The sequence below is a fragment of the Lissotriton helveticus genome, chromosome 1_1 (genome assembly GCF_964261635.1).
Source record: "Lissotriton helveticus chromosome 1_1, aLisHel1.1, whole genome shotgun sequence".
NCBI lineage: Eukaryota > Metazoa > Chordata > Amphibia > Caudata > Salamandridae > Lissotriton > Lissotriton helveticus.
Window position 1 is genome coordinate 1,906,008,069 of NC_136057.1, and position 24,507 is coordinate 1,906,032,575.

General features: G+C 41.4%; 1 long non-coding RNA gene across 2 annotated transcripts in view; it reads right to left on the bottom strand.

Moving 5' to 3' along the window:
- LOC144754755 (uncharacterized) overlaps positions 1 to 24,507 on the bottom strand; it is a 194,677-nt gene that overhangs the window by 35,873 nt on the left and 134,297 nt on the right. The window contains exon 4 of one of the 2 annotated variants that reach the window (XR_013594765.1): positions 20,199 to 20,691. The exons of the other annotated variant lie outside the window; for it this stretch is intronic. This is a non-coding gene — a long non-coding RNA (uncharacterized LOC144754755). Of the gene's footprint in view, positions 1 to 20,198; positions 20,692 to 24,507 lie in introns of those variants that run through there. 2 annotated transcript variants of the gene reach the window in all.

The following is a 24,507-nucleotide window of genomic DNA, read 5'->3' on the forward strand; positions in this document are numbered from 1 at the left end:
GGAGGAGGGGGGTCTTTGTATGTGTGCGTGCGTGTGTGTAGGTGCGCTGGTGTTATTGTTATTGTTATTGTTAATTCCGGCTTCTGTAGCGCCAACTCACCGGCAGGTCTCAAGGCGCTTATGACCGAAAAGGTAACAATTACATGATTGTCAGAAACAAAGAAGAGCAACATCATGTTTAGACCGAGCACAACATATCCCTGAACAAAAAGGTTTTTAAAATTTTTCTGAAACGGAGGAGATTACCCTCTTTACGGAGGGTTTCAGGTAGTTTATTCCAAATTTTTGGAATCAGAGCAGAGAAAGATCTCCCGCCTTTTGTGGCCAGCTTAAACCGGGGGCATACCAGCAGCTGGGCATCTGAGGACCTTAGTCTCCGTTCCGGATTATATAGCTCCAACCGTTCCTTTATGTACACAGGTGCTTGCCCATAGATTGCCTTATGGGCAATACACAGGCTTTTAAAAACAGACCTTTGTCCAATGGGCAGCCAATGGAGGCTCTGCAGCAGTGGAGAGGCATGGGATCGTCTTGGGAGTTTAAAAATAAGGCGTGCAGCATCGTTTAAAACCACCTGCAATCTACTGATCAGGATTTTTGGAAGACCCAAGTAAAGGGCATTGCCGTAGTCCAGCCTTGAAATTATTGTGGCAGAGACTACGGTACGAAGCATAGACTGGGATAAAAGGGGGACTAACTTACGCAATTGTCTAATTAGACCATTGCAAGTGCCCACTACAGTGGAGATCTGACTGCACATTGAAAGTTCGCTGTCAATCTTAATACCCAGACTTTTCACCTTATCCGCTGGTGTGGGGGTTGGGCCTAATTCCTGGGGCCAATACAGGTCACTCCATGGAGAGCATGTGGATGATATAACTAGAACCTCTGTTTTTTCAGGATTGATCTGTGTGTGTGTGTGGGGGGTCTCTGTGTGTGCGTGTAGGTGCGCTAGTGTGTGTGTAGGTGGGGCGGCGACGGGGGGGTGTGTGTGTGCCTGTGTATGCGTGTGGCTGTGTATGCGTGTGGTTGTGATGTGCGCATGCGTGAGTGTGGGTGCGCGTGCACGCAGTGTAATCCAGCCGAAGAGAAGCGCGTGGCAGTTCCTTGTCCTTCATTCCCCCGAGTGAGCTAGCTATAAGTCTCCACCTGGACGCATCCTTCGGATGCGAATTCCAGGCTCGACCTAAAAAAGGGTAAGGTGCCGTCAGTTACCAGTTGCCCCTATCCAGTCATGTAACCCTGCTGAGAAAAAGTACACATTTTTTGTGGCATGCTTCATCATCGAGTCACTTACCCAAAATAATGGTATATCTGGATTGGCTTTACTGGGTTTAGAGAGCTCTTGATATTGTAGGGATCAGGTGTTCAAAGATATAAAATAATCTAAGGTATACCCAAGTCTGACTTTATTGTGGGTTACCCTGACGAGAGTAAAATCACAGTTGTGCTAATTTGTAATGCTGCAAGGTAGTTATGACCACTGTGAAACTTGTCTACAAATTACAATCATAGAATATTCCTGTGTTGGTTAGTTGGCCTTCTAAAGACAAAATAATCCCTAACAATAGAGCCTGAATCCAATCACGATTTATGACCGCACCTGCTGCAGAGTTCATTGTGCATCCAGCTTTCAGGCTACAATAAAAATGTCGAAATAACTCTTGTGATTAATGTTACTGCTAGAAAGAGAGATCTTTTTTATCTAGTTGCAGTTTTGACTTGCCATAAAATAGCGCAGAGGGTTAATATGCCTGCTGCAAAAATAGATCCATAATTTACGTGGATAATAGCAGAGTGGATTTGTAAAGCCAGCCTTTACTAGCACTTTAAAACAAATTAAATGTATGTGGGAAAGGGGCTATGGAAAGATGAGGCGCTCTTTTGCCAGGTGGTAGAGAGGGAATCTGAGAAGGAGGTCATGGAGGAGGGTCTCTAAAAAAGATTGTCGCACCAGGCGCCACCAGCGATAAAGCTAACCCTGACTGTGCCAGCAAAGAAGTGGTATGAAGTATATCCTTAGAGATACACTGAAAAAACACGTTGTTAATAAGTTCTGATTTTATTTCCGCTAATAAGACATTAGCATATGTTTAAAAACCTTCGGAATTATTATGGCTGCTAAAAGAAACAGAAAAAACCCCAAATGTGAACAGTTCTGGTTAGCTGAGCAGACCATAACTTGTACCCCTGCTAAGCAAACCACCATGATATAAAAAGAGATTAACCGTATATAATAGGCAACTGTAATGTCATTCTATATTGCCATAAAGAAAATTTTGATGAACTCATAAATTGAGTGGCTTGTAACTTTCACTCGAATCCTGAGATCGCCACATAGGACAGCAAAGTTTAAGTTTAAGTTGATTTATTTTGCATAGTTAATAAAAACCATTGCAGTATTTGCTTTTAAAAAGATGCAATACAATAGTTGTTACACAATAATAAAAAAAGTCAAAAAGAAGCTGACATTACTATACATTAAAAAAAGTGGTAACTGTACAGATGAATGTTTATTTTATTTTTTTTAACAAAAGTGCTAGTGCTCTGTCCTAGGATTATGATACTGGTTACTTGGTATGCTTTTATGTTACATGTTTATTTTTGTGTGGCTAGCATGAAAATGGTGATTTATGGTACACAGAAACTTTTATTGAAAATAGTTTATGTAATACTGGAGTGTACTATTTGCATTAAAAAGAACAGAAAAGTTCTGAAGTTATAGTGTCAGTAAAGACACATTTTGCTTTATTAAAACACACATTATGTCTATTTTTGAAGCAGCTGTCTGCAAAGCACAATCTATCTCTTGGTCCTAATTGTGAGTAGAATGGTCAGGCTTTCCTTATCTGTCATGAGCAAGATGCTAATTAAACAAGCATTAAAAATGCAATAGGCCTCGCCTTTCATTAAGTTAAAGACATTTGCTTTGCTATACAATACCATTAGCAAAGCAAATGGCTTTAACTTAATCAGAGGCGAGACCTATTGCATTTTCAATGCTTGATTTTGTCTCCCAGGGTAGTAGGACAACTGCCACTGTGCCCATTAACACCAGCCATCCCTGGGACAAAGAAGAGCCACAAGAAAAGTGAGAACTGAAGCTGCTAAGGAGTTTTGGTACTATACCCTGCCTGCAAGTCCTAAGTCGTGACAGTCATGACCAACGACTCCTCATACAGCTGTCAAGCTTCCAAGAATCTGCCACCCCTTCACAAATTGCCAATCAATCTACCTTGGAATAAAGGAGCTACTCCCCTTCAGTCAACAGGCACGACGAGCAAAGTCTGGTTTACTGAGGTGCCTCCCACCACCAACCCAACGCCACAGCCCCCACAAAGAGATACCTGTGCTCCTGAAGGTTAGATCTGTCCCCATACCAAGTGAGAGACAACAGGACTAACCGGAGCTGCACAGGACCAATACCCGGGGTAATGGACCCCTTACAACAAGCAAACACCGTGAGAGTCCAGTCCGGACTCCAATGACACTGAGACCGAGCAGTCACCGAGAGACATCAATACCAAAGAGACCCACATCCAGAGTGACCCGGCTGTCCTGTTTTTAGCACCGTCAAATGGGAGATGGATGCCCTCAAGGACCTTGGGGCATATGGGGAACCCCATCAAATACTTTCTTCATTATCCTACATTATCCTTTGGAAATATGCCACCGCTGATGCCAATCCAAAAGGCATTCTTACAAAGCAATAGGCACTCAAATATGTATAAAAGTATGTCACATGTCTAGTCATTTCATGCAATTTTACCTGGTGGTAAGCAGAGAAAAGATCTAAAACACAACACTTTACCAACACCCAACGAAACCAACGATTCAGAATATTTGGCAAACATTGACGATCCACCCAAATAAGTTTATTTAGATCTCTTTGATCCATATACGTCCTTATACGTTTCCCACCACCCTTGTCAAAACAACAGAAACAAGCCACTCTGAAGACTCGATTTCCTCTATACACCCTCTTCCAACAAACTATGAGTTTTCTTCTTCAGAGGCTTCAACATGTTATATTACTGTTATGTTACTTGTTAAGTGCACGGCTACTCCATAGAGTGTCCCGATGCTGAAAGGACCCTGAGACAGTGTAGTAGATTTGTCAGGAACACAGGAAACGTTGTGATAAAGATTGTAGTTTTATTCAGCATTCAAAGGACACAACGACACAAGAGAGCACCAGGCTTCAACTGCCAACAGCTAACATTCTCAACAAAGCCCTAGAATGCACATGGCAGAGAGTTCTATCTACAGGTGCCAGTGAGGCACAGCACAGAACACTACATTATCCTCTTTCCTATAAACAAAAGAGGAAGAACTCAGAGAAGAAAAGAAAAGAGAAAATCAGGAGAAAGGAAAAGGAAAGAAGGAAAAGTAAAAGGAGAATGACAGTAGAAAAGAGCAAAGAAAGAACCCAAAAAAAACAGGAAGCTGAAACTGAGTGGAGAACCGAGTGGTTACCTAAACCTGGCAGGAATTCTTGACACTCTCGAACTCCTGCGAAGTCCAGGGAGTACACCACCATCATCATTAATAATATTAGAACATTTGGCATCATGACGAGAATCAGATAAAAGGTCGTGGTTAACAGAGTCAAGTTCCCTGACATTGACTTTAACAACTTTACTGACATTCCACCAGTGATTGTTATTAACACGTACAGCATTGCCGCAAACCTTATCAACAACTAAAGACTCAGAGAATTTACTTCTTCCCTTGGTGACGTGGACAGGGCTCTTAATACGAACAACATCACCAGCACGAATACCGTGCGGTACAGCCCTATTTCTTTCATCAAAATAGGCTTTCTGTTTTGCTTGAACTTTCGTAACATTGTCCCTTACAAATCCATCTATCCCGTCCATTACATTCATCTTGACCCATTTCGACATCCACCCTGGACAAATTTTTGTGGAGGGTTTTCTCCCTCTTAGAAGTTCGAACGGGGACACACCAGTAGACAAATGTGCAGTGGTGCGATAAAACCACAACATGGAGCGAACAGCATTTTCAAGAACACACTTGCAGGCAATAGCCCATTGCACACAATTGTTCAACACACGGTTCATCCTTTCAACAAGGCCATTAGCCTGAGGGTGATAAAGGGAACTCTTCTTGTGAGAGACACCACCTTGTTTAAGGAAACATTCAAATTCAGAACTTACAAACTGCACACCATTATCCGTCATGACAACTGAAGGATACCCTTCCCTAAGAAAAACATCTTTAAGAAAAGAAATGACATTGGCTGAGGAAGGTTCACTGATAAACCGAATCTCCGGCCATTTGGAGTAGTAATCAATGGCAACCATAGCAAAACGTGAAGAAGGGGGTAAAAGATTAAAAGGACCAACTAAATCAACCCCAATCCTTTCCCGCGCTCTCTCAGGAAGAAGAATAGGCTCCAAAGGGGGTGTTCTGAGTTTGTGGCTCTTATCAGAAGATCCACAAAAGACACAACTATCAACTAGAGCATCAACACACACATCCATTTGTGGCCACCAAAATACATCCCGTAGTCTGCGTTTGGTGAATGTTTTCCCCAAATGACCTTCATGCGCACCATCTAGAAGACGTTTTCTTTAACTCTCAGGAGGAATGAGCCTACCACACCGCATAAGGATGCCATCCTCAACCGTGAGCTCATCGGCAACCTTAACAAAAGTCTGGAATTGTCCTGAGACATTTTTCTGTTTTGGCCAACCGTTTTTTAAAAAACGTAAGACTTGGACAAGTACCTCATCTCTCAACAACTCTCTTCTCCATTCTGCTTCATTGATAGCACACATCCCCTCAAGATCTAAAGCAGCAACAAAACAATCCTCTTGATCATCATCCTTTTCAAAATCAGAGTCATAACCAGAAATAGGGAAACGTGAAAAATAATCCGCTCTGACATTCTTCGAACCAGGCAAATAGACAACACTAAAATTGTACTGGAGTAACTTAGTTAACAGCCTAGCAATCCGGGGAGTATGCTCCTTAACCTTTTCACCAGACAAAATAGAGACTAAGGGATTATGATCAGTCCGTATGACAAAGTGACTACCCCAGAGAAAAGAGTTGAATTTCCTCACCGCCCACCAGCAGGCTATAAGCTCCTTCTCTATCACAGAGAAATTCACTTCAGCACCACGCAACACTCTTGAAGCATACGCAATGGTGTTGTCAACCTGACCACTCTTCTGAGTGAGAACGGCTCCAAGACCAAATCCACTGGCATCCACAGTCACCACACACTCCTTATTAGGATCAAATGCTTTAAGAATACTGTCACTCACCAATTGAGACTTAATCCACTGGAAGATTTCTTGACAGTTCTTATCCCAAACAAAAAGCAAATTTTTCTTTAACATATTGGTAAGTGGATGAACCTTCGATGCATAATCCTTTATAAACCTGGAGTAGAACTCACTGAGCCCTATGAAAGACTTCAAACCCGCCTTATCGACTGGAGGAGATGCATCCACAATTGCTTTTACCAACCCAGGACGTGGCTCTACCCCATTGTGTGAGACCACATGACCAAGAAATTACATCTTTTCTTTTAGGAAGACACACTTTTCTCGTTTAAGAACAATGCCCTTATCTTGCATAATTCCCAAAACTTGATTCAAAGATTCGTTATGACCCTCTTTGTTTTCGCCAAAAATTAAAACATCATCCTGGAAGACAATTACTCCAGGAGTATCTTTAAACATTTGACTCATCAGCCTTTGAAAAACAGCTGCCGCCGACGCGAGGCCGAAAGGCATCCTGCAGTACTGGAAACTGCCAAAAGGAGAGACAAATGCAGTCAAATGTTTAGAGGACTCACTCAACACTACCTGATGGTACGCAGAAGCTAGGTCCAACTTGGTGACCCATTTTGCGCCTCTGGTAAGGGACAACACATCTGTAATTTTTGGCAAAGGGTGTGAGTCAATCCAGATGTTTTTATTTAGACTGCGCAAATCCACACAGACGCGCAAATCACCATTCCTTTTTCTGGCGACAACAAGAGGAGACAACCACACAGATGACTCAATCGGTTCAATGATCCCTTTCTTGCATAGCTCGATCAGCTCGGCTTCTAGACTATCCCTTACACTAAAAGGGACGCCCCTGACTTTAGTGTGCACAAAGACTGGTAGACCTCATTCTACTGTTGGAAGAGCCAGGTTTTTAGTTTTCTCCTGAAGACAAGGAGATTCTGCGCCTGACTTAAAGAAAGCGGCAGACTGTTCCAAAGCTGAGAAGCCACCACTTGGAAGGAGCGACCACCCATACGAGAGCACAAAAACTTTGGAATGGACAACAGCTGCTGGGCAGAGGACTTCAGGTCCTTAGTGGGGCATAATGCTGAATTCTGTTCCTGATTTAGGGAGCCCCTGAGTTGCGGAGGGCCTTGAAGGCCAGAACTAAAGCTTTAAAATGGGTCATGCGGTTAGGAGGAACATGCCTAACTTTATGGACACAAGTGAAGGCAATTTCCTTTTGAATAATCCTGTGCTTAAACTCTTTCAGTAAACCTAACCTATCACTCAACAATTCACTGAACTCACAATACAGATCCTTATGTTCATTTTCCCTAGATACAATTCATGACCTGCTGTGCAGCATTGGGGTTCAATCTAATCCCCATGTCCCTCTGGTGACGCCACCCCAGCAAATTATCACCACATTTGGCTACATAAACCTTTTCAGCTATTTCCATGTCCTTCAAATTCAATTTTCATAACCACATAGCCTATCACATACATTTGTGATCCTCAATACCTTACACGATTAATGTCAGACAGTTGAAGAGTGATTTAATTATTACCAAAATGTTTTTCCTAGTTTTATCTCAAACCATACTATTTGGCCATCCTGAATCTGCTAAAACCATCACACCTTTCCCCTCCAATTTAATGCAACACTCAGGCATAATGATTGGACCAACATCCATCTCACTCAAACCAGGATTCACATAGAAAACCAACTTGTTTTCACTTTCTATATTATTCTCGGCATAGTAAGACTTATCACCCTTACAGACACCTGTATAGTGCCCCTTCTTCCCACACTTCCTGCAAGTGAAATTTCTTGCATAGCAATTCACACGGTTTGAAGAGTGCCCAGGATTGTCACACCTGTAACATTTTAGTCAAATTTCTCTTATTTCCTTGTTGTTAATTAGCAAATTCCCCTCTTTGGTCACTTTACACACACAGAGGCTCGCTCTACACTTTCAACCTCCTCACTGATAACCTCGGCTACTACATTGTCAGAACCTGCTGCAGCATCATCACGCATTCCTGTACTCACAAATGTGTGCTTTCCATAATCTCATTGACAGCAACAGATTCCCTTAAATCAGGATTCCTTTGCAGAAACTTCTCTTGAACTAAGACGTTATTTGTGCAGCTTATTCCTAATTAAGGAGTCTGTTAAGAGACCAAAACACAGGTGGGTGCTAATGTTCTCAAACATGCCACATTGTTCCCATTATTCTCAGCTTTCCCTTGCATCCTTGCAAAGAATCTGTGATGTCCCAGTACCACATTTATTTTGGTGTAAAATTTTTTTTAAAGCGTCAGTACAGACGTGTGAAAAATGTCATTTGGCTCCCCTTCCTCATCACCTAGAGGTAATGGTTCGAAACTCATATGTATTGCGAACTTCAGCACCAAGATTGTTTAGAGGAATAGTCTACTTTCTGGCCGCTGGGAAGTTTTTCCACAATTCGCCAATAAATAAGAATCAAAAACATCTTCCATTGTTTCCATGATAGCAATGGTTCCCCGCTATCTGAGAGAAAGGCTGGATGATGTGTTATGCTAGCTGCCACCATGACTTCAAGTAATTCAGGATAAATATGTGCAATGTTAAAGATGCAATATATCTATATATATATATATATATATATATATATATATATATATATATATATATTACCTACTGGCGATAGCCAGTGGGTATATATAGTTATGACCTAGCTACCATAGGAAATTCGCAACATTCTATTGGGAATAACTTTGGCACTGGTTGAGGAATTTGCGTGTAATTTTCAAAAATTTTGGCCAGCTCCGCTGCTCTCCTTCCCTGAAAGTTTTGGGGGGATTCGTGAAGTGGGGGCTGAGAAAAAAGGGGGGTCCCAAAAAGTGTTTTCCCCATGTTAATTTCCATAGGACATTCTGACAAGGCTACAGCCCGAACCGCTGAACGGAATAACACAAAACTTGGCAAATTTGTAGGGACTGGTACGCAGAAGTGCCTTTGCTATATTTGGTGAAAATTGCTCCAGTGGTTTTTATGAAAATTAACTTCAAAAACACATATATCTGGGCGGAGCCTAACCACACATCTCATCGTGAGATCTGATTGGCTGTCAGCATTTCATCCAAGAAGTGTTGGCAGCCATCTTGGGACCAATATACATGATAGCACCTCATTAAAAAGCATTGTAGCTAATAGAGGATTTTAGGACTTTAGTTACATTATAAATCATTTGTTGATGGTACCATACTCATTTTCGGAATTGTGGTGTGTTCTAAGGCGATTTTACCATGTGAAAAAGCCTTCTGCTGGGATATCATGAACCATGTTTGAAAGAAAACTATTATCTCATGCTTTTCCCACAGTGGTTTGGAAGGGGATCTATAAGCTAAACTGAAAGCATATTTTCTGTAAATTCACATTATCTTTCTCAGTCATGTGAGCATGAAGTCTGACATTCTCAGTAAAACATGTACATCCAACAAGGACAGAGACTGTCAGTTGATTCCTTTGTGTTCTACTGCAGCCTCCTAGAGTGTTCTAAAGAACAACTAGAGCGCTAACAGTCCTACTTATTACAAAGGTATGGCACACCCGAAGCCATCTTGATTGGAATAAAGTGGTAACTCTTAAAACATTTAATTTAAAAAGGAACAAAATGAGGGGGTATATTTTGCCATAGAACGTATGATTAGTGCTGCTCAAAGAAACATTAGGGCACATTTTCAGTGCATTCCCAAATCCTCTTCTATTTCATTAAAAAATTCTGACATGCAGTCTCCCAAGATGGCCACCAGTGACAAAAGAGCCCAAATGTAGCCCAAATATCACCCAGATGTAGCCCAAGTATAGCCCAATGACAGAATGTCCCAGAGTGTTCTAAAGAACAACTAGAGTGCTAACAGTCTTACTTATGACAAAAGTATGGCACACCAGAAGCCATCTTGATTGGAATGAAGTGGTAAGTCTGAAAACATTTAATTTAAAAAGGAGCAAAATGAGGGGGTTCATTCTGCCATAGAAAGTATGATTAGCAGCAGACATCCCTGGTGAGCAGTAGCTTTACTACAGTGATCTAATGAGCAACTAGAGTGCTAACATTCAGAATTTATGACAAATGTGTGACACATCTGAATGCCTTCTTGATGGAACCAAAGTAAACAAGCATTGAAAATGCAATAGATCTCGCCCTCGTTTAATTTAAAGCCATTCTGTTTGTAATGAGGTGGCTTTTTAGCTTTGCTTTTATTAGTGTTTTTAAAACTTTCATGTAAATAACATGCATATGTATGCATATATGTATATGTATGCATGCATTTATATTTGTATTTATATAGATATGCAGATTATATATGTTTATGTATGTATATATATATATACACATACCATACATAAATGCATATGCATATATATGCATATATATATGTGTATATGTTTGCGTGTAGAGAGAGGTAGAGAGGTAGAGGTGTAGAGGTAGAGAGGTGGAGGTAGAGAGGTAGAGGTAGAGAGGTAGAGACTAGTAGAGAGAGAAGTAAAGAGAGGTAGAGAGGTAGAGAGAAGAGAGTGAGTAGAGAGTAGTAGGGAGCAGTAGAGAGAGTAGCAGAGAGTGAGTAGTAGAGAGTAGTAGAGAGTGAGTAGTAGAGAGCAGTAGAGAGTAAGTAGTAGAGTGAGTAGTAGAGAGCAATAGAGAGTGAGTAGTAGAGAGTAGTAAAGAGTGAGTAGTAGAGAGTAGTAGAGAGTGAGTAGAAATGTAAATGTAAATGTACAGGAATTTATATAGCGCAAATCACCGAGCGGTTTCTAAGCGCTTGCTTAGGGAACCCGTCCTGGTATTCCCCTGTGAGATAACCCCAGCAGGGTATCCGCCAGGCATCCCGCCGCGAGGGGCCGTTGTGGAGATTAAGCAAGCTATTGCCCAGAGTCGCAGAGTGTGAACCCGTGAATCGAGTAGGCACCTGAGCAAGAATTGTCGAGTCCATGGACATTTTAGGACTCAAGACCCCGCCGAGCCGGGAATTGAAATCTGGTCCCGCGCTGACCTCTGCTTCCAGGTCTGCCTCCTCTAACCAGTGAGCCACACTTCTCCACTATAGAATATAGAAGAGAGAGAGAATAGTAGAGAGTAGTAGAGAGTGAGTAGTAGAGTGAGTAGTAGAGAGAGAGTAGTAGAGAGTGAGTAGTAGAGAGTAGTAGAGAGTGAGAAGTAGAGAGTGAGTAGTAGAGAGTAGTAGATAGTGAGTAGTAAAGAGTGAGTAGTAGAGAGAGAGTAGTAGAGAGTGAATAGTAGAGAGTAGAGAGTAGTAGAGAGTGAGTAGTAGAGAGCAATAGAGAGAGAGTAGTGAATAGTGAGTAGTAGAGAGTAGTAGAGAGTGAGTAGCAGAGGGAGAGAATAGTAGAGAGTAGTAGAAAGTGAGTAGTAGAGAGAGAGTTGTAGAGAGTGCATAGTAGAGAGTAGTAGAGAGTGACTAGTAGAGAGTGAGTAGAAGAGAATAGTAGAGAGAGAGTAGTAGAGAGTGAGTAGTAGAGAGTAGTAGAGAGTGAGAAGTAGAGAGTGAGTAGTAGAGAGTAGTAGATAGTGAGTAGTAAAGAGTGAGTAGTAGAGAGAGAGTAGTAGGGAGTGAGTAGTAGAGAGTAGAGAGTAGTAGAGAGTGAGTAGTAGAGAGTAGTGGATAGTGAGTAGTAGGGAGTGAGTAGTAGAGAGAGAGTAGTAGAGAGCAGTAGAGTAGTAGAGAATGAGTAGTAGAGAGTGAGTATTAGAGAGTAGTGGAGTAGTAGAGAGTAAGTAGTAGAGAGTAGTGGAGATTATTCCAAAGTTTGGCACAGCACCACTTGCACAATAAGTCCAATCAAATCATATCACTTAGAGTACTTATTGAAGCGCTGAATCTTGGTGTATATTCAAATGCTTTTATTTTCCTTCAGTTTATGTACCACAGCCAGCTGATGCGTTTCGTTCGGTACAACAGAACTTCTTCAGGGCGTTCTTATTTCCTTCAAGTTATGTCGGTATCCTGTTGTCATATAACTAGATATTTCTTCCAAATGTTAGACGAGACGTAAGTACATTCTTATTCAAAGTGACTAGGTATCAATTTTACCCACACAATTCGGGCAGACTTGAGTAATTTATAGCATCCTCATAGTCAGTCTTTCAAAAATTCCAAAGTATAGGACATGATAATCCAAATCCAAATGTTTCTCAAGAAAAGTCATTTTCAATCGTTCAGAATTTCGGCGTTTGGGCAGATATGACCCAGGGACCCCCAGTATGCAAGGGGAATTAGTCCCCCCTCTGCAAACGCGCCAGTGGACTGCGTTGCAGAGAGGTGTAAAAAGAGGCATAGCCTCATTACACCTCTGTGCAATGCAGCCCCCTGGCGCATACTGGAGGTTCCAGGTGGGCTAGTTGGCCCCAAGGGACCCCCAGTATGCAAGGGGAATTAGTTCCCCCTCTTCAAACATGCTCGGGGGCTGCGTTGCAGAGAGGTGTAAAAAAGGGTGTGGCCTCATTACTATCACAACAAAAAATACCTGGGGGTCAAATGAAGTAAGTCAGACAGAATGGATCACAACACCAATACTACGCAAATAACACCCGTGAGAACATTGTGCATGTTAATGAATGCAGGCCAGATCAAGGCTCAAGAGCATATAGAGAAAATAGTTCCCATCAGAAGCCACACTGTACCGCCCTCTTTCTCATCATTTGGGTTCTCCTTACCCAGGAGACAAAAACGGCCGGTCTGATGTTACCGTGACCGATAAAAGTGACAAGTGGGTAGTATGTATTGTACAAGAATTAAAGTGGCTCCTGAAAAAAAGCAGTGTTTAGTGATGGGAGTGAAAAGTGAAAGGTTATCATAAAATTAGGTGAATCGGGTAGAAAAACGAAATTTATTAGTATCTCCCAATCCCTAAGGTTAAAAAGCAAGTGCAAGTGCGGGTTTGAAATAATAACCGTACTTGATGGTGGTCAACATGTTTCTGCATTAAATAGAACAAAGTTTCTAATGCATTCGTCAGGACCTTGTTAGACAACACTACTGCTTAGAATAAATAATGAAAAAATATCACCTGAAAGTCCCAGGTGTGTACTCAACCGTATACTGTTATCGCATTGTATCACACGGTATTGGATCCAGACAGAAAGACAAACAAACAAGAAACAAAAACAGAGAACAAAAGGACATGAATAAATCATATTCCCGTAGTTTTTCTACAATAGAAACCACAGTGTGATGGAGACACATTCACAACTGCTCGGACAAAAAGTTCCAATGTGCACTCACCCATAGATGATGGTTGAGAGGCTTCACCCCACCTGGCTGCAGCTCAGGTTTGAGGAGCACCGCTCTAAAAATAATTATTGAGTTACTTTTGGAGTTGATTCAACATAGAGTTAAAAGGAAAAGTTTACACGGAGGTAAAAGATGGCATAGTTTCTCCATCAAAAATTACGTTGGTTTAATGTAGATACCCCGCCTGTACTATACCCCGGCGGTCAGACTAATGGCTGAAATGGAATTGTAACGCAGGTTTAATTCCGCTAATTTTATTCAAAACCTATGCGCATATAGTCAAACTTAGATGGAAGAGTTCGAATTTAGCAGCAACACAGAAAGCAAGGCTGCTATTAAGAGCTGGCGCTGCTTCCCTTGCGCGTATTGTTATCAGGCTAGCTGTGTGTATGCTAGCGAGCGAGCGCTATGCAGCCAGCTTACCTTTCCGTCGGTGTCTCCGGGCAGTCGTCTGTACTGTCTGGGGGGGCACCGGCGATCGTAACGGAGAGATGTTTGTATGCTCGTATTTTGCCAAACAGCGTCACGGGATCAGGGACGGTCACGTGATGCAAAGCATGCTGGGACATGTAGTTCCAACCGATCTTTCGGAGTAACTTACTGTCGATAAGGTAGATTAATCTTTAGACAGTGTTTACACAAGGAAAGAAGGTATATTATTATGTTTCAATACAAATTATTGCTAAGACAAATGATTAAAGATACGTCTTTGGAAAGAAACCTTTGTAGTATCTGTAGCGACAATTGAGAGTGGTTTTTTTTTTGAAAATGGGTTTTTTTTTTAAATATCTGGAGGAAACTCGAGCCTGTATGATGCTGCTAAGTCCCTAAACAGGGATACATGAATTTATGGTGTTAATCATTATCAAGAAGATTGAGAGTAAGAATGTAAAATAAGGATAATTAAAGGGACATCCAGGGTATTGGCTCGTTCAGACCCTCCTTATCACTGTTCAGTCGATAGACCCATTTTTGTTCAATTTTGAACAAGAAACGACTGATGTCAGTGCAAAAATCAGGAATATGTGGTTGTTCCAGGACTGTCCAACAGAAGTCATCAGGGCCATGCCCTTTCTCCAAGAAGTGTGCAGTAAGGCGAGTGGCCTGCTTTCGGCAACGCACTGTACTTTTATGCTCTTGTATCCGTGTCCTTATCTTCCTAGTCGTCATGCCAACGTATCGTAGTGGGCACGGGCATGTTATCTGGTAGATTAGGTTACTGCTGTTGCAGTTTGTAAATCTATTTTGTGTCCATGGGCGGTTGGTCCCTATATCAACCACGGTGGATTTACAAGTTTGGGGACAGACCATACACGCCCCACATGGGTGGTGTCCGACAACAGGAGGTAGGTCCCACAGGGTGCCAACTTGTCTTGGTTCCTTGTTCCGTGGGCGTGTGTGGATTAGCTGGTCCTTTAGATTTTGTCCTCTTTTAAAGGCGAAGATTGGTAAAGCTATGTCATCACCTCCGGTTTTCAAGATCGACCAGTGTTTCTTTATGATCCTTTGTACTTGGTTTGATCGACTATTGAATGTATTGACAAAGGCAATGCGGTTGGTCTTTTCTTTGGGAGGATGTATCTCCAATAGGGACTCCCTGTTATTGTTAGACGCCCTCTTCTTAGACTGACGAATAATCTTCTTTGGATAGTTTTTTTCACTCAGTTGGACTTCCAGATTTTTCGAGTGGGTCTTGAAAGCCTCTTTACTAGAGCAGTTTCTTTGAACCCTGAGGAACTGGCCGAAGGGCAAATTGTCCCTCAGGGCCCGTGGATGACAGCTATCGTATCGCAATAGTGCGTTTCTAGCCATCGGCTTACGATAGAGCTCTGATTCGATGCCAGTTGGAGTTGCATGTAACCTCAGGTCGAGGAAGGCCAAAGATGTCCTGCTATATTCAATGGTGAATTTGAGATAGGCGTTCTTACTATTCAACCATCCGTGAAATGACACGAGATCTTCTTCCGTGCCCCGCCACACCACCAGGATATCGTCAATATAACGTTTCCATACATGTAGTGATGGTAAGTAGGGATTGGCGGGTGTCAGGACTACTTGCTGTTCAAAGTTATGGACGTAAAGATTCGCCAGGCTCGGCGCGAAAACACTGCCCATGCTGGTCCCGGATATTTGCAGGTAAGTGATGTCCTCGAAGCGAAAGTAATTCTCTTTCATCGCAATTTCTGCTAAGTGCATAATGAAACGTATTGGAGTGATAGACTGATGGTTACTCTGCTCCAGCAAAGCCCCTACCACCTCCAAGGTTTCAGTTTGCGGAATTGACGTATACAGGGACTCAACGTCGAACGATACAAGGATGTCCATTTCGATGTCAAATTGTACTGTTGGAAGGAGTCTCAGGACATCTTTCGTATCGCATGTATCCCTGTTTAGGGACTTAGCAGCATCATACAGGCTCGAGTTTCCTCCAGATATTTAAAAAAAAAACCATTTTAAAAAAAAACCCCACTCTCAATTGTCGCTACAGATACTACAAAGGTTTCTTTCCAAAGACGTATCTTTAATCATTTGTCTTAGCAATAATTTGTATTGAAACATAATAATATACCTTCTTTCCTTGTGTAAACACTGTCTAAAGATTAATCTACCTTATCGACAGTAAGTTACTCCGAAAGATCGGTTGGAACTACATGTCCCAGCATGCTTTGCATCACGTGACCGTCCCTGATCACGTGACGCTGTTTGGCAAAATACGAGCATACAAACATCTCTCCGTTACGATCGCCGGTGCCCCCCCAGACAGTACAGACGACTGCCCGGAGACACCGACGGAAAGGTAAGCTGGCTGCATAGCGCTCGCTCGCTAGCATACACACAGCTAGCCTGATAACAATACGCGCAAGGGAAGCAGCGCCAGCTCTTAATAGCAGCCTCGCTTTCTGTGTTGCTGCTAAATTCGAACTCTTCCATCTAAGTTTGACTATATGCGCATAGGTTTTGAATAAAATTAGCGGAATTAAACCTGTGTTACAATTCCATTTCAGCCATTAGTCTGACCGCCGGGGTATAGTACAGGCGGGGTATCTACATTAAACCAACGTAATTTTTGATGGAGAAACTATGCCATCTTTTACCTCCGTGTAAACTTTTCCTTTTAACTCTATGTTGAATCAACTCCAAAAGTAACTCAATAATTATTTTTAGAGCGGTGCTCCTCAAACCTGAGCTGCAGCCAGGTGGGGTGAAGCCTCTCAACCATCATCTATGGGTGAGTGCACATTGGAACTTTTTGTCCGAGCAGTTGTGAATGTGTCTCCATCACACTGTGGTTTCTATTGTAGAAAAACTACGGGAATATGATTTATTCATGTCCTTTTGTTTTCTGTTTTTGTTTCTTGTTTGTTTGTCTTTCTGTCTGGATCCAATACCGTGTGATACAATGCGATAACAGTATATGGTTGAGTACACACCTGGGACTTTCAGGTGATATTTTTTCATTATTTATTCTAAGCAGTAGTGTTGTCTAACAAGGTCCTGATGAATGCATTGGAAACTTTGTTCTATTTAATGCAGAAACATGTTGACCACCATCAAGTACGGTTATTATTTCAAACCCGCACTTGCACTTGCTTTTTAACCTTAGGGATTGGGAGATACTAATAAATTTCGTTTTTCTACCCGATTCACCTAATTTTATGATAACCTTTCACTTTTCACTCCCATCACTAAACACTGCTTTTTTTCAGGAGCCACTTTAATTCTTGTACAATACATACTACCCACTTGTCACTTTTATCGGTCACGGTAACATCAGACCGGCCGTTTTTGTCTCCTGGGTAAGGAGAACCCAAATGATGAGAAAGAGGGCGGTACAGTGTGGCTTCTGATGGGAACTATTTTCTCCATATGCTCTTGAGCCTTGATCTGGCCTGCATTCATTAACATGCACAATGTTCTCACAGGTGTTATTTGCGTAGTATTGGTGTTGTGATCCATTCTGTCTGACTTACTTCATTTGACCCCCAGGTATTTTTTGTTGTGATAGTATTATGTTTTGGGGCATGTACCTGGTTGGTCGATAAACCTGCCCTTAGACCCTCCTCCAATTGTTTGTTGTGTATGTGGCCTCATTACACCTCTCTGCAATGCAGCCCCCTGGCGCATACTGAAGGCTCCTGGTGGGCTAGTTGGCCCCCAGGGACCCCCAGCATGCAAGGGGAATTAGTTCCCCCTCTGCAAACACGCCAGGGGGCTGCGTTGCAAAGAGGTGTAACAAGGGGCATATCCTCATTACACCTCTGCAATGCAGCCCCCTGGCGCATACTGGAGGTGCAAGGTGGGCTAGTTGGCCCCCAGGGGCCCCCAGTATGCAAGGGAAATTAGTTCCCCCTCTTCAAACATGCACGGGGGCTGCGTTGCAGAGAGGTGTAAAAAGGGGCGTGGCTTCATTACACCTCTCTGCAATGCAGTCCCCTGGCGCATACTGGAGATTCCTGGTGGGCTTTCAGGCCTTATATAGTTAGGAAATAGCAATAGCATTTAAAAAACCTTGCAAATTCACTGAAAAAACCATAGGTTTCAGGCCTTATATAGTTAGGAATTAGCATTTAAAAAACCTTTGAAATTCACTGAAAAAAACATAGGTTTCAGGCCTTATATAGTTAGGAATTAGCATTTAAAAAACCTTTAAAATTCACTCAAAAAACTATACGTTTTAGGGGTGTTATAGTTACAGTTCAAAACCATTGAAATTGCTCCTATATAGTTGTACTAACTATATTTCGCGCACCCGCAATCCACTGCTGATGATGTCACATATTACATCATTCATGACATGGTCAGTGACATCACTGATGACATCTCAAATGACATCACTGATGACATCATTGATGACATCATCCACGTGACAATCACATACACCTTTTCATACACTAGTAAAATCTTTCATCACTCTTTGTAAAATAAAGAGTATCATATTTGAATCCATTGTTACAGCAATACAAGTATCTAAAAACCCACTCAGTGATTTTAGATGTATACACACATCTAATCACTTACCTGTAGATTCATTCATACATGCTGTCAATGAACAATAGAACACTATCAAAAATACTTATACACCTAAATCGACATTACACACCAGCACACATCCTATTCACGTATGAAGTCATCCTACTCACTTATGCAAACAATGGATCATACTTACATATTTACTTAGCTACACACTTATACAAACACAACTTCATCTATTCATTTAGATAGTAAGTCATACTTGGTGAATTATAAAATCATTATTACAAGTATAAAGTTATCCATACAGTCACTCACACAATCATTGAGTCTTATGTATACTTATTAATATACAACAACTGACACATACACCGCCTTTTATTTTTCTAGTTTGTTGGACATGTACCATTGAGAAATATATTTGCTCATCACCACACCCATAAAGATATTCACTCACTGAAACAACTGTTAGAACATGTAGTTTTAACTTCATATATCTAGTGAATCAACTATTCACACATCTTTGGACAGTCACACACCCCCCACCGAACCACACACACATTCACTCTCCCATACAAATACTCAGTTAACTAATCAATAACTAATACAGACTTTCACATAGCTAGTAACCAACTGGAGAACCAGTTTACACAACAACTGACAAAGTGATACAACTATTCAAACAGTTTAGTCACTATCCACTATATTTAGTGAGACACTATAAATTGGTCAAGTAAACAGTCAATTACACTGCTACTAAATCCTCCATCCAAATATTTATTTGTATATATCCACTCGTTCTTCAATGCAAATTGCTATATATATAATGCATATTTAAATAACGATGCAAACCACATTCACTAGATGATGTAATCAGTGATGTCATCAGTGATGTCATTTGAGATGTCATCCGTGATGTCACTGACCATGTCATGAATGATGTAATATGTGACATCATCAGCAGTGGATTGCGGGTGTGCGAAATATATTTAGTACAACTAACTATATAGGAGCAATTTCAATGGTTTTGTATGAGTGAAATGTCCAGCTAACTATAACACCCCTAAAACTTATAGTTTTTTTAGTGAATTTTAAAGTTTTTTTAAATGCTAATTCCTAACTATATAAGGCCTGAAACCTATGGTTTTTTCAGTGAATATATATATATATATATTTATATTTAAATATATCTCCTCCACCAACACCGGTAAAGAGATCCGCGGCTGTCGTGGGCGGTCCGAGTCAGGTAACCGGCAGACCCAAATCTTCACTCCAAACAAACCTCCCCATAAGGAAGAGACTCGGACACCCAGGGCTTCTTGCAAGTAATTTCTTTGGCAAGTAGAAAAACAACGTGTTTCGCCATTACGGCTTGGTCACGCTCGCCACACTTTTGAAATTGCCATCTTAAATACGCCTCCTCCAATCTCAAGTAACTCCACAGTGCAATAGTTCCTAAATTGTAAAAACTGGCGGACATCTTAGCATGGACTCATAGCAATGGTAATTCATCCTTATATCACTTGCGGCATATAAAGGATACATATATAGTTTCCATAAGTTAAATGATTATAAATGTAATGCTGAAATCTGGCAAAACAATAAATAATACTGATACACCACAATCATCACATTTTATCCATCATTGAGAATCCAACTCTATTTCAATACATATGATGCTGTAAACATGTTATATCTCTATCATGATCTTAATAACATATCTTTTACGGAGCTTAGACCGATTTGTTCAACTTCCGTATCACATGTTTAACACAATACTAGAAATTCTCCTGTCACTGGTTCAGCCACTAATACCCGCTGTACCGAGCTACTACATTTGCTCGGTTTCGCCATAGCATGTTGCTAGGTAACCTCAAGCCTCAATAGCGTTATCCATTCTTCCTTGCAGCCAAAGCTGTGATCTCACCCTAATTTACAGGGAAATCACATCACTGAATAGCGCGATATATTTGAGTCAATTGGAACAGAGCCCCAGTGGGCAATATCAAACCTCCAGTACAGTATGAAGATTGAACAAGTGTCAACATATATGTTCATACATCCTCGCCCCAGTGGGCGTATCTCCTAAAAGTCCAATCCATGATTACATAGCATCCTTGATTTCACATGTCGTCGTCCATCAGTAGAAACAAGAAGTGCCCCCATCCTGTAAAATAATTGTAATAAAATCTCTTAAAAACAAACAGATTGTAGAATTCATTATAAATAGCAAACATCCTTCAATGATTAATCATGTAAATGTATTGCCAATTCTTCACTTGTGTTCAACCCTTTGGGTGCCTAACAATCTAGATCAATGATATAACGGGACTCCAATTTTCTTAAGGATAACTCCCTATTGCCCTCTCTCACAGCCAGATCTACAGAGTCAATCACAGCCATCTGGACCAAAGTATCGTCATGCATGTGTTTTTCATGGAAATGTCTTGCTATGGGATTTTGTTTTTTGTAATTTCGTATTGCACGTAGATGTTCCAAAACTCGTTTTTTGGCCTCGTGTTTAGTACTTCCAATATACCACTTATCGCAAGGGCAGATCAAAACATATCCGCTGTACACTGTATTGCATGTTCGTTTTTTCCTAATGACAAACTCTCTAGACATGTTAGGCACTAACAGTTTTTTAACATCTCTACTGTTCTTACAAGCCTTACAATTCCGACAACACCTGAACCCAGGAGTGTTTGTGTTTTGGCTTCCGTCTATGGTTGTCACATGGTTATGACTCAATTTATCTCGTAAAGTTCTACTTTTCCTAAATGTAATCTGAGGATTACTACTAAGTTTTTCCTTGAGGTGTTCATCGGTCATAAGAACATGCCAGTGTTTCTTAAAAATTCTTCGTATCTTGTTTGCCTGCCCTGAGAAAGTGGTGATAAATCTAATGCTCTCACCATCCTCTTTCTCCTTTCTGGGATGTAACAATTCCTCCCTAGTTTTAGTCTCCACTCTAGCAATAGCTGTACTGATAGTTTGCTTGTTGTAACCTCTGTCTAAAAATATTTGACGCATGACTGCCTCCTCCTCCTTATAGGCCAACATAGTGCTACAATTCCTCTTGGCGCGCAGCAGCGCGCCATACGGAATGCTGTACACAAGGTGCCGTTGATGGCAGCTATTGGCACTCAGGATGCTATTGCCAGCAGTACTTTTTCGGAACAGTTTGGTTGTTAGTTGGTCATCCTGAACTTCCAACAAAACATCCAAAAACTCCATCATATCTTTACTGATATATTCAGTAAACTGAAGATTTAACGTATTGTGGTTGAGTTTATCAATGAATTTCTTCACTGATACAGCATTCCCACACCAAATGAAAAAATGTCATCGATGTACCGCAGCCACAGGGAAACGTTGTTAAATTCTGCCATTTCAGTGACAACCTGCTCCTCCCACCAGCCCATGAATAAATTTGCGTAGCTGGGGGTGAAGCAGGTTCCCATGGCAGTGCCCTGTGACTGCCTGTACACGATGTCGTCAAAGATAAAAAAATAGTTCTTGAAACAGAACTCGATCATTGATATGATCATTTGAGAGTGTTCAAACAGTGAGATAGATCTAGTCTTGACGAAGTGTTGAAAAAGGCTTCTAAACCCTGATTGTGTTGTATGCTGGTATATAAGCTGCTCACATCTAGAGAACTAGTATGTAATTCTTCTCCCAGTGTATACCATCAATCACAGTTAGAAAGTGAGTAGTGTCTCTTAGATAGGAAGGCAGTGCCACCACATATGGTCTCAAATAGTGATCAATATATTTGAATGTGTGCTCCAATAATGACCCTATAGAGGAGACTATGGGTCGTCCTGGTGGATTACTTTGATCATTATGTAGTTTAGGGAGTAAATATAAAATGGGAACTCTGAGGTGGGCACAATATAAATAATGATATTCCTCCCACTCCTATAGCCCCCTCTCCCTCCATTCAACAAGTTTCTCCCTAAATACAGTGTTAATTTCAATATTTCATCATTGTTAGTTTTGCAATAACAGGTAGTGTCGTTGAGCTGTCTTAACCCTTCCTCCAAATATTTATCTTTGTCTAATACAATTACATTTCCCCCTTTGTCGGATTGTCGGATAACAATCCTTTTATCAGACCTCAAACTGTCAAGAGAGGTGATCTGATCCCCCGTAAGATGTTTCTTGTTACTAGGTATTTTTCTGTAAATCTTGCAAAACTCCCTTTTCGAATATCTCAATAGCTTCACACTGTGTATTCGGCAGAAATATAGATTTGGGTTTAAAACTAGAACCAGGATTGACCCCCAATTCCGTACCCCAAACCCCCAATCAGGTGTAGACTGAATATCCTTATTCTCTTCGTTCAAAGCATGTAATCTTTCAATATCACATACGTTAAGATTACTTTGAGTGACTCTGTTACTCACAATTCCATGTTCCTTGGGTTTAGTACAGAACCATTTTTTTAGTTTCAGTTTCCTTGAAAATAGGAAAAAGTCAATCCTTGTCTGGGTAAAGTTCATATTGGATGTCGGGCGAAATAAAAGACCTAGCGCCAGGGTCCTCAATTTCATCAAGTGAAAGAGTCCGGTGGACAAAGATTTACCACAGTCATATTTGTTGCTGTTTTCTGCCCCTTGTTTCCATTCCCACTGGTGCTTTGGCGGCGTTTGTTCCTCCTCTTTTTGGCTTGTTGGTTGCACCTGTTCTTCCTCTGTTTCCTCGACCCCGTCCTATATGGGTACCCCCTTCCTGTTGAAATTCTGTCCTGTTCTGACTTATCATCTGGAATTGTTTTCTTTTGAGGGTCACTTGTAATTTCCTGATTGAGGCGAGAAGTTGAAGCGTCCGATATGTTACCATCCGATATGTCACTTTCACTGATCTCTCTCATACTTTAGATGCTGTAGCTCCCGTGCCTCCTTTCTTGTCAAAGAGATGATCATATTTTCTTTGAAATGTAAGGGTGCGACCTGATTGGTAGTCTTTATAGTCACGAAGGAACTTCCTCTGCTTCTTCGCTGTGATTTCTTCTTCTAGCTTTTCCATTTTAATCAACAGTTTTTTGATATGTTCCTCCAGAGCCTCTTTTGACATAAGTTGACCAATTTCCAATGTGATTCTGTCGATTTCTTGCAGTAGTTTAGCACGATCTTTTATTATCTATTAGCTCACATTAGCTCCCTTGCCCCAGGGTTCCTGGGCTGTTGCCTCCCATTGTTGTGTCCCAGCACTGCTCCTTTTCACGAAGCACACAGCACCTCACCCCCACACCAGAGCGTGTTATAACGCTTCCTTCCAGGAGACAGCTGCGACACTCCTACGGCTGCACAGCTCCCAATTGCAAATGCTCACCGGCAGTAAAACAGCACAATTCCGTCTGTCAATATTTCCACTGGACAATCCAATGGGCATATAACACTACGCCCGAAAATGCCGGTGTCACAACCCAACGGGGGTCAGCTCGATCTCCAAAACAATTTCTCCTCCACCAACACCGGTAAAGAGATCCTCGGCTGTCGTGGGCGGTCCGAGTCAGGTAAGCGGCAGACCCAAATATTCACTCCAAACAAACCTCCCAATAAGGAAGAGACTCGGACACCCAGGGCTTCTTGCAAGTAATTTATTTGGCAAGTAGAAAAACGACGCGTTTCGCCATTACGGCTTGGTCATGCTCGCCACACTTCTGAAATTGCCATCTTAAATACAACTCCTCCAATCACAAGTAAAAAAACACCCCAGTGCAATAGTTCATAAATTGTAAGAACTGGCGGACATCTTAGCATGGACTCATAGCAATGGTAATTCATCCTTATATCACTTGCGGCATATAAAGGATACATATATTGTTTCCATAAGTTAAATTAATATAAATGTAATGTGACGCGTAGATGCAGTGATCACAAGTCCCCGTGAAGTCACAGACTGCTGTTAGCAGCCGCCACTTGCTTGGTCTGTAGCTGAGGTGGGCTTGCAAAATCCAATCCCTTGGAAAAAT